Consider the following 10,935-nt stretch of genomic DNA (forward strand, 5'->3'; position numbering starts at 1 on the left):
GTGAGAAGAACAAGGATGGGGGGGTGAGAAGAACAAGAATGGGGGGGACGAGAAGAACAAGAATGGGAGAGAAAAGAACAAGGATGGGGGGTGAGAACAACAAGAATGGGGGGATGAGAAGAACAAGGATGGGAGAGAAAAGAACAATTATGGGAGAGAAAAGAACAAGGATGGGGGTGAGAAGAACAAGGATGGGGGTGTGAGAAGAACAAGGATGGGGATGGAAGAGCGAGGGATAGAAGAACAAGGATGGGGCCAGGGTGAGAAAAACAAGGATGGGGGGGGGGGGGCAAGGGTGAGAAGAACAAGGATGGGGGGGGGCGAGGGAGGGGGTAAACTTTGGGGTCTGGGGAGGGGGCAGAGGACCATGGAGAGGACTTTGGGATCTGGGCAGGGGGACAAAGGAGCCTGGAGAGGGGTCTGGGGAGGGGGCAGAGGACTGTGGAGAGAACTGGCAGAGGAGCCTGGAATGGACTCTGGGGAGGGGGACAGAGGAGCCTGGAGAGAACTCTGGGGTCTGGGGAGGGGGGCAGAGGAGCCTGGAGAAGACTCTGGGGTCTGGGGAGGGGGGCATAGGAGCCTGGAGAAAACTCTGGGGTCTGGGGTGGGGGCAGAGGACCATGGAGAGGACTTAGGGGTTGAGGGGGTGGAACAGAAGAGTCCAGAGGAGAAGCACACAGGGATCTGGGAGAGGACAGTGCAGGGTGGGATTTAACTGAAGACGAAACAGTGTGTGACAATATCATTATGGGCACAGTGTGTGGCAGTATTATATTCAGGTGGAACAGTGTCTGGCAGTGTTGCTTATTGCCTTCATACAGAGTATGAGGATCTGCTGACAAATTAAGGAACCAATTATGTCCGGGCCTCAGACTCTACTGAGAAGATGGAGCTGGAAGAAGACAAGGAGCAGATTAAAAAGTAAAGGAAAAAACAACAGAGAAGACATCACTCAGGTCACTGATATTGTGTAGTTCAGCAATGATGATTAACAAAACTGTACTCCAATCTGTGGCTCTCCATTTGTTGCAAAACTACAACTCCTATAATGCCTGAGACTCTCCAGTCAGGATGAGAATTGTAGCGTTGCAACAGCTGGAGAACCACTTTCAATTTTCCACCTACAGACCTAAATGAGGCCTTGTTTTTTGCACCACCAATTTTAATTTGTAATGATAACACAAAATTTATGGGGAAACAAAAAAAAGATTTGTGGGGCAAAATGGAAAAAAAATTAAGTTTTGGGGGCTTCTGTTTCTACGCAGTGCATTTTTCGGTATAAGTGACACCTTATCTTCATTCTGTAGGTCTATGCGATTACGATACCTAAGTTATATAGATATTATTTTATTCTAATACTTAAAGGGGTACTCCGGTGGAACCCTTTTTTTTAAATCAACTGGTGCCAGAAAGTTAAACAGATTTGTAAATTACTTCTATTAAAAAATCTGAATGCTTCCAGTACTTATTAGCTGCTGAATACTACAGAGGAAATTATTTTCATTTTGGAACACAGTGCTCTCTGCTGACATCTCTGTCCATTTTAGGAACTGTCCAGAGCAGCATATGTTTTCTATGGGGATTTTCTCTTACTTAAAATGGACAGAGATGTCAGCAGAGAACACTGTGGTCATGATGTCAGCAGAGAGCTCTGTGTTCCAAAAAGAAAATAATTTCCTCTGTAATATTCAGCAGCTAATAAGTACTGGAAGGATTAATATTTTTTAATAGAAGTAATTTACAAATCTGTTTAACTTTCTGGCACCAGTTGATTAAAAAAAGTTTTCCACCAGAGTACCCCTTTAATAACTTAAAATATAAACTTAGAATTATAACTTTTGGTATGAAAATATGTATGTTTAAAGTTGTCCTCTTCTGACACCCCCTCCATTCATGTTTATGGGAGGAGGCATGATGGCTACTTAACAATCACTGATATATAGATCAATATTAGCTAACTTTAAACTACCAAATCAGGAATAACAATAGCTAAATTTTAAACCTTTTATTACAAAAATTTCCTATTACAGAATAACGTACACAAATCCCCATAAAAAACAGTAGATATCAATTATTTCACAAAGTGCAATAGTAATTGGGACAATCCCCCGTAATACATGCCTCACCCACCCGACGCGTTTCCCCGTAATTCAATGAAAGAACATACGGTTCATCAGGGGTATACAAGCAATTAAAGTAGTCGCTTTAGGACAAAAATGCACATACACATAATAAGTACATATAGAACATATACATGTTAATACACAGAAAGAGCTCGGCTCTGCTTATTGTCGATGAAAACTGCCGTGATGTGTTTTCAGACCTAAAAAAGGAAACAAAGAAACAAACAGCAAAAAGCAAGCAACAAACAAAGCACATAAGTATAGCTACAGACAAAACACATAGCAAATATACATGACATACAAAGCATAGGGGCAGAGGAAATATAGATCAAAGAATTCAGATAATACAGTGTGTATAATAGACAATAAAAAATGTGAACCCATAATCACAACATCCCATGTACAAACTCTAGATACCTTCATTATTGTTCCAAAATATTCATGAACAAGTATGTCCCTTTAGATAGCCTACCTCACAGATATATGGAGGGTAAACTATACAACATAAAAAAGTAGGAAGGGGAGAGAACTTAGTGATAGATGAAATCATCATAAATCACTGTATCAAATTGTATAGATGTACAAGCATATATAAGAAGTTGCCTTGCAGTTAGAAGCATACCTCAAAACAATATGTTCTCCAGAGATGTCGCTGTTGTAGTATGATTATACATAGATAAGGGTAGAGCTATCCAGCTAAGAGCCAAAACTAGGGAGCAGGACTATCACTGTAAAGAAATTATAAAGATACCATATAATACCCCACAACCAAATAGCCAGTGAAATGATGTTAAAATGGATTGGCACTTACTTAGTTGTACAAAAATGCCCGAGAAGCAAAAGACAATTCAAATACTCTATCACTCCTCCTTGGTTAAAAGTTCCACCATCTAGGCCTTATATCCAGAAGTCAGAGATAATCCTCTACACAAGAAAATATATATGTATATATGATATAAGGGACAATAAATATTGTGTCATATGCAGGCAGATAGAGAAACTTACTTAGCATAAATAGATAGCCGCAAACAGTCCCAACCAGCTGCACTCTAGGGACACTCTCCTCCACAACAGGTCCCACTGTTGGTCATCACATAAACGAAAAATCAAAATGAGAGATTAACATTTAGCTGTTTCATTTAGGGATCTCCTTATTGTTTCTCTTTTAGTATTCGCTCCATCATCTTTGGTTTAAGGTGTCCATATGAGTATCATTATGTGGAGGGTTGGTGAATGGACAGGATGGATTGTTGGTCCTGTCCATTCACCTACCATATAGGATATGGGAACCCGGAATATGTGAGTTGTCCTATATATACACTCTAAAGAGTTAAAAGGATTAGGCATTGTTCCAATCGTGGTGTATCCTAAAATTGGACCCACGTATATATCGAATTATGTAATTAGTATTACAGGTTGGATGAAGTATATGAGTACGGGTGGCTAACATGATATATAATATTTTTCTATCTTTTTATGTATAATGAGGGGCCAGTAAATTATGGGGACCATATGGATAATATGTATGTTATATGTCTCTTTGATAGTCGTCCTCAAGGTATCATGAGGCCCTGTAATGTGATCAGTTTCTGGGGGGACATACTAATAATCATGGTTACTATTTTTTCTTTTCCTCCTTTTTTATTATTATTTTTTGTGATTATCTATAACTACTTATTGTAGGTAATTCTTAATCTGTTCATTTTTTGCCCCGAATTAAGTTATTGGCCCGGATATTATGCACCTCCAGAGTTGTATATGTGATACTCACATCTACTCCCTGACTTTGATATACATCCCTTTCCCCCTTCTTTGCATCTGGTGAGGTTTTGCTGAGGTGGAACGCATGGACATCGGCGTGGAACGCATTGAGTGGGTGCGGGGACGCACCCACCAATCATGCTACTCCTAGTTTTTTGAGCATCTGCGAGAAAGAGGCTTGGGACGCATCATGTGATGCGTGGTAACCGGAATTAGAGATAGATCAGGGCTTTGCTGACACGCAAGCTCCCGGGTTGCTTAGCTTCCCGGAATACATGGCCGGAAGTGACGTATTTGGTGTCCGACTCGGCAGGTGCCAATTTGCACCTAATGGAGGATACTATTTATATCATGGTTAGCCACCGTACTAGCACCACATCCCTCATCATCAGGAGCGGTGGTCATGTGCATTGGTGGTCGCTAGTACAAGGTGAGCTTTATTGTTTTAGATTGTAATCTATGTGATTTTGTTAGAGGGGAGAGGGGTTTTTTCTTATTTGGTTTTTTGATTTTTCGTTTATGTGATGACCAACAGTGGGACCTGTTGTGGAGGAGAGTGTCCCTAGAGTGCAGCTGGTTGGGACTGTATGCGGCTATCTATTTATGCTAAGTAAGTTTCTCTATCTGCCTGCATATGACACAATATTTATTGTCCCTTATATCATATATACATATATATTTTCTTGTGTAGAGGATTATCTCTGACTTCTGGACATAAGGCCTAGATGGTGGAACTTTTAACCAAGGAGGAGTGATAGAGTATTTGAATTGTCTTTTGCTTCTCGGGCATTTTTGTACAACTAAGTAAGTGCCAATCCATTTTAACATCATTTCACTGGCTATTTGGTTGTGGGGTATTATATGGTATCTTTATAATTTCTTTACAGTGATAGTCCTGCTCCCTAGTTTTGGCTCTTAGCTGGATAGCTCTACCCTTATCTATGTATAATCATACTCAGTGGCGTTGCTAAGGTTGGTGTCACCCGGTGCGATATAAAATGGTGTCACCCCATACCTCCCCCCCCAGTAAGTTTTTGGCCTGTTGTGACAGGCGCCACTGATGTAGAGCAGTGTGAAAAATTCCAGTATAATAATCAAATATACCAATTGCCAAAGAATGGGAAAGCGCTAAAAAAGGTTTCACCAATTAAAACTACAGCTACCAGTATGACCTAAGCAGTGGTGAGGTTATGCTGGGTGCAGGCCCGATGCTGTCATAAGGCAAACCATGCGTCCGCTTGAGGGCGCATGGACTCGCAGCTGATGGGGGCGGAAAAATTAAGACTTTTTTTTATACTAAGACCCCCACCTGTGCGCCCCGCCGCCGCACAGCAGAGGTCACTGCCACCACTCCACCCTCTCTGGTTTTATTGCTGCGGCCCACCGAGATTCCCGAAATGGAGCTTCGCTTGTGAAGGCAGAAATCCTTGCACCGGCCCTGGCTGGGAGTTGTAGTTTTACTCATCACAACTGCAGAACTTACAAGTGACTACAGCTCTGATGGGACATAATGAGGAAAATACACACGTGACTTCTCTATAGTCTTTCCTCATACACCCTCATCATACATAAGGAGGATCATCCAGGATGGTGGGGGTGCTACTGGCTGAAGGATGATCCTCCCAATGGATTATGAGGGTGCTACAGCCAGGATGATGGGGGTGCTACATCTGCAGGAGCATCCTCCTGCCAGTAGCACCCCCATCATCCTGGAGGATGATCTGCTGATGGATGATGGGGGTGCAGTGCAGCACCCCCATAATTCATCAGTAGCACCCTCATCATACATAAGGAGGATCATCCTCCTGCCAGAGGCACCCCCCATCATCCAGGAGGATGATCCTGCTGATGGATGATGGGGGTGCAGCACCCCCATCATACATAAGGAGGATCATCCTCCTGGCAATTGCACCCCCCAGAGCCTCTCAGCACCCCCTTTCTCCCTGTTACATTAAAACATGAAATCAGTGTTTCCCAACCAGGGTGCTTCCAGCTGTTGCAAAACTACAACTCCCAGCATGCCCTGACAGCCAAAGGCTGTCTGGGCATGCTGGGAGTAATAGTTTTGCAACAGCTGGAGGCACCCTGGTTGGGAAACACTGCATTAAATACACAGTTTTGCAGAGAGGTCTAACCAGTCTCTTGTCTTCACTTTCACTTTCTGCGGCTCCAGGTCCAGGAATGTCCGGGGGTTGGGGAGGAATTCATCACCCATGAATCCTCAGAAGACGCGGAGCACATGAGGCAGGGACACGTCGGGGGAGGGAGCAGACGTGCGCACGGCACTTCTGTTCCCAGAAAGCATTGCAGGTCTTAAAGAGGCAGCTTCCTGGGGTTTGGGGATAGGATTGTGTCGGGGGCTGAAACTGGAGTGCGGCAGCCTGCAGGTCATGGAAGAAGCCTCTTCTGTCTGGGGATGCTGCAAATACCGGCTGATTTGAGTTACGGTGTGCAGATGTGGGGGGTGCTGCCGGCCCTGGTGTCACCCCTCCAGGCTGGTGTCACCCGGTGCGCTCCGCACCCCCCGCACCCGGGTCGCAACGCCACTGATCATACTACAACAGCGACATCTCTGGAGAACATATTGTTTTGAGGTATGCTTCTAACTGGAAGGCAACTTCTTATATATATTTGTACATCTATACAATTTGATACAGTGATTTATGATGATTTCATCTATCACTAAGTTCTCTCCCCTTCCTACTTTTTTATGTTGTATAGTTTACCCTCCATATATCTGTGAGGTCGGCTATCTAAAGGGACATACTTGTTCATGAATATTTTGGAACAATAATGAAGGTATCTAGTGTTTGTACATGGGATGTTGTGATTATGGGTTCACATTTTTTATTGTCTATTATACACACTGTATTATCTGAATTCTTTGATCTATATTTCCTCTGCCCCTATGCTTTGTATGTCATGTATATTTGCTATGTGTTTTGTCTGTAGCTATACTTATGTGCTTTGTTTGTTGCTTGCTTTTTGCTGTTTGTTTCTTTGTTTCCTTTTTTAGGTCTGAAAACACATCACGGCAGTTTTCATCGACAATAAGCAGAGCCGAGCTCTTTCTGTGTATTAACATGTATATGTTCTATATGTACTTATTATGTGTATGTGCATTTTTGTCCTAAAGCGACTACTTTAATTGCTTGTATACCCCTGATGAACCGTATGTTCTTTCATTGAATTACGGGGAAATGCGTCGGGTGGGTGAGGCATGTATTACGGGGGATTGTCCCAATTACTATTGCACTTTGTGAAATAATTGATATCTACTGTTTTTTTATGGGGATTTGTGTACGTTATTCTGTAATAGGAAATTTTTGTAATAAAAGGTTGAAAATTTAGCTATTGTTATTCCTGATGACGGCTACTTACTAGCCGTCACGCCCTCTCCCATAAACATGAATGGAGGGGGGGAGTGGTGTGACATCACGATTGCGGAAGCGCCAAGCTTCCGTGTTCCAGATGCCGCCACTGCTGGCCCGGAGATATCTTATCTCCTATCCTTTGGATAGAGATTAAGATGTTTGCGGCCCTGTACCCCTTTAATGCTGTGCATTGGCATTAGCCACGGGTTCCAACTGATGAGAGCAGATGGGACCAGCCGGCTATGATGTGTGCTCAGCTGCCCCTTTGTGCTTAAGGCGTTAAAAACAGCTCAGGCAAGATAAGAATGTTAGACGTACGTGTATGGGGGGGAGGGTTTAAGCGCTGACACAGCCAGGGGCACAAGGAGCATTAGGTATGCCTCTGTTTAGCCAGCAAATTTCACCTGTTTAACCCAGCAAGATGTGTGGTGCCGCCTTATTAAACCCTTTACTCCTTAGCCTGTTTTGACCTTAAAGGGGAACTTTGGTGGAAACCAGTAGAAAAAGAATGTTTTCAGATCAACTGGTGCCCAAATGTTAAACAGATTTGTATATTACATCTATTAAAAAATCTTAATCCTTCCAGTACTTATCAGCTGCTGTATACTACAGAGAAATTAGTGAATTTCTTTTCTGTCTGACAACAGTGCTCTCTCTTCTGACACTCTTTTTATTAGAAAAATACAAAACTTATCAAATACAAAACACAAAGCAAGCTTAACCAGCTATAACATAAATAAGAAATACTCTAGAACCAAAAACAAAACCTCATAAACAAAACCCTGCCTAACCGGCCAGCCCAGCTTTACTAAGATACTAAAATACTAAGATATTAAAATATGCCCAAAATATCTAATCAAACACTCACACTTACCGAAAATGAACATAAGAAAAATAAAATAAATAAATAAAATAGCACAACTTGGCTTGTCAAAATATAAACATAAAAGTTATCATTATCCGACTATAACTCAAAACAATCCATACTTGGGAACACGCAACAAGAAAACTAAACAGAAACGTAGCAAGCACACCTCAAAAAAAAAAAAAATGACATTTTTTTTTTTTACACATTTTTTTTTCTTTTTTTTTATTTTATATTTTTTAAAGATTTTTTATACATATATATATATATATATATATACACATACACACATACATACACATATATATACATATATATACACACATATACACATAAACAAAAATAATAATAGTAATAATAATAATCAAAATAATCATATCACACATACATTCACTTACAAAACGTCCAAATTAACTGGATCCTCTATCCGGGACTAATGAAAATACCAAAGAAAACATAAAACAGACCAAATAACTGAAATAAACGAAATAAACCACATATCAACACAGCAACTGGTCCGGCTACCATAACGCTATAACATGAAACAATATGAAACAATATAGATATAACACAATATAGGTACAAAATTACTAAATATACTATATAAATAAAATATAATATAAACAAAATATATGCACTACAGAAAACACCTACAAAATCAATAGAAAACCCTAGGAAAAACCCTACACTAAAACTGTACCCTCACCCACACCACCCCTCCTGTACATGGGTCAGAGTCCATGCCATTCTTACAGTTCACAAAGTCCAGTCCTTAACTGACCCATGTCAGGTCCCCCAAAGATGAACACCACCACCCACAAGCACACCCTCCCCACCTAGCACTCCTCCCAACTTGCCTGTAAGCCCTTCATACCATATCAGCTTAAAAACAAAACAAAAAACTAGCGTGCACATGCGTTAGCCCACCACCAGGGAGAAGGATGGCAGACTTGATACATTCAAAATAATTTTACACTCTTTCCCCAACTCCCCCTACAATTCTCCCTAATCCTATCCCTCCATTCAAACTAACCCTGTTCTCATCCTATCTCTGTCCCTCTGACACTGTCCCTAACCAAAATAAAGGTACTCTACCTAAAAGGTCTAGTACCTAGGGCACATCAAAAGAAAACCCTCTCCATAGGAGAGAAGCCCTACTGGTACCAAGACTGCCATGCTCCAAAGACCTGATCTTCCCAAGGTCACCGGTGATGTTCCTACAGACCTCCACCTCGGAGAGGACTTTCTGTTGGGTCGACACCGTGCATTCCACGTGTAGTACCTAACCACTAAACTAACTAAGAATAAAGTGCCCCGATCTCGGCCACCCAGGTTCCTGAATGCCCCATAAGCCCACTCCTGATAGGTAAGGCCGGCAAGTTGACTCCAGCCGATGGAAGCGCCCACCCTGTTGTAAACCCCTATATTAAAGGGACAATGAAGCAGGAAATGGTCCATGCTTTCCAGCGTGTCCACACACTCTTCTCGGGGACATCCCCGGTCATCAGAGTTCCTAGACTTCAAATTGTCCCTCACAAATAGCTTCCCCTGAAAGCAGCGCCAGGCCAAGTCCCCAAACTTCTGGGGGATCCTTTTCATGTTTAAAAGGTACAACCCCACCCTCAGATCCCGACCTGGGCAGTCCCTGAGCGCCAGAGGCTTCTGGAAGTGGGTCAACAGAACCCGTTTGTCAAGGAACTGCCTTGACTGGGTCCTGATCTCCCACACTCCCAGACCCCACCGACGTATTGCCTTCAGAGTCGGGGTAGCGTAAGCCGGAAGATATCCATGGGGCGTACGGAGGTCCTTCACTTGCCCTCCTGTCTCCCATTCCTGGAAGAAAGGCCGAAACCATTCCCTACAGGAGAGTACCCACGGAGAAGCCCTCTCTGACCAGAGGTTTGAGACGTTAGCTTTCAAGAAGGTTTTGGTTAAGAACACCACAGGGTTTACCATAGATAAACCCCCTAGTCTCCTCGTGCGGTACGTAACCTCCCTCTTGACTAGGTTCATCGTGTTTCCCCATAACAGTTGGAAAAACAGGCTGTAGACCCTAGTGTAGTAAGCCTCTGGCAGGATCTTTCTTACATACGCTGCCCAGATAGATAAACAAGGGGAGCAGGTACGATTTGATCAGGTGTACCCTTTCCCTGAGGGTCATAGACCAACCCTTCCACTGGTCCACCTTCTGAGCGGCATCCTGGAGCTTACCATTCCAGTTTTTGGTGGGATAATCATCCTGGCCGAATATGGTGCCTAACACTTTTGCTGACTCTTGGGGCCCTGGAAGGGTGTCCGGGAGATCAAACTTGGGATCTCCCCCTCCCAGCCAGAGACTCTCACACTTATCCCGGTTGATCTTAGACCCGGATGCCTCCGAGTAGCGGTCCACTTCCGACATCACCACATCGACCTCCTCTCGCGAGGACACGAAAATGGTGACATCGTCAGCGTACGCCACTCCTCTCTGGGCGACATCCAGCTCCGCCAGGCTCATCCCGACTCCCGCCAACGGCCCACAATCTACCCTCCGGACGAAGGGATCGATTGCGAACACATATAAAAGCGGGCTCAAAGGACAACCCTGACGGACTCCGGACCCCACAAAGAGCGGCCAGACCAACCGTTCACCAGTGGGAAACTCTCTGCCCCTGCATACAAGATCTTAAGTCAATTAACAAAAGTACTCGGTAAGCCATATCTCAGGAGGACGGACCAGAGGTACTCGTGGTTCACCCGATCAAACGCTTTGGTCTGATCCAGGGACAGCAAGTACCCCTTCCAGAAACCCGCACTACTCCTCTCCACTGCC

Source organism: Hyla sarda, chromosome 2 (assembly GCF_029499605.1).
Source record: "Hyla sarda isolate aHylSar1 chromosome 2, aHylSar1.hap1, whole genome shotgun sequence".
In the NCBI taxonomy this organism is placed as follows: Eukaryota; Metazoa; Chordata; class Amphibia; order Anura; family Hylidae; genus Hyla; species Hyla sarda.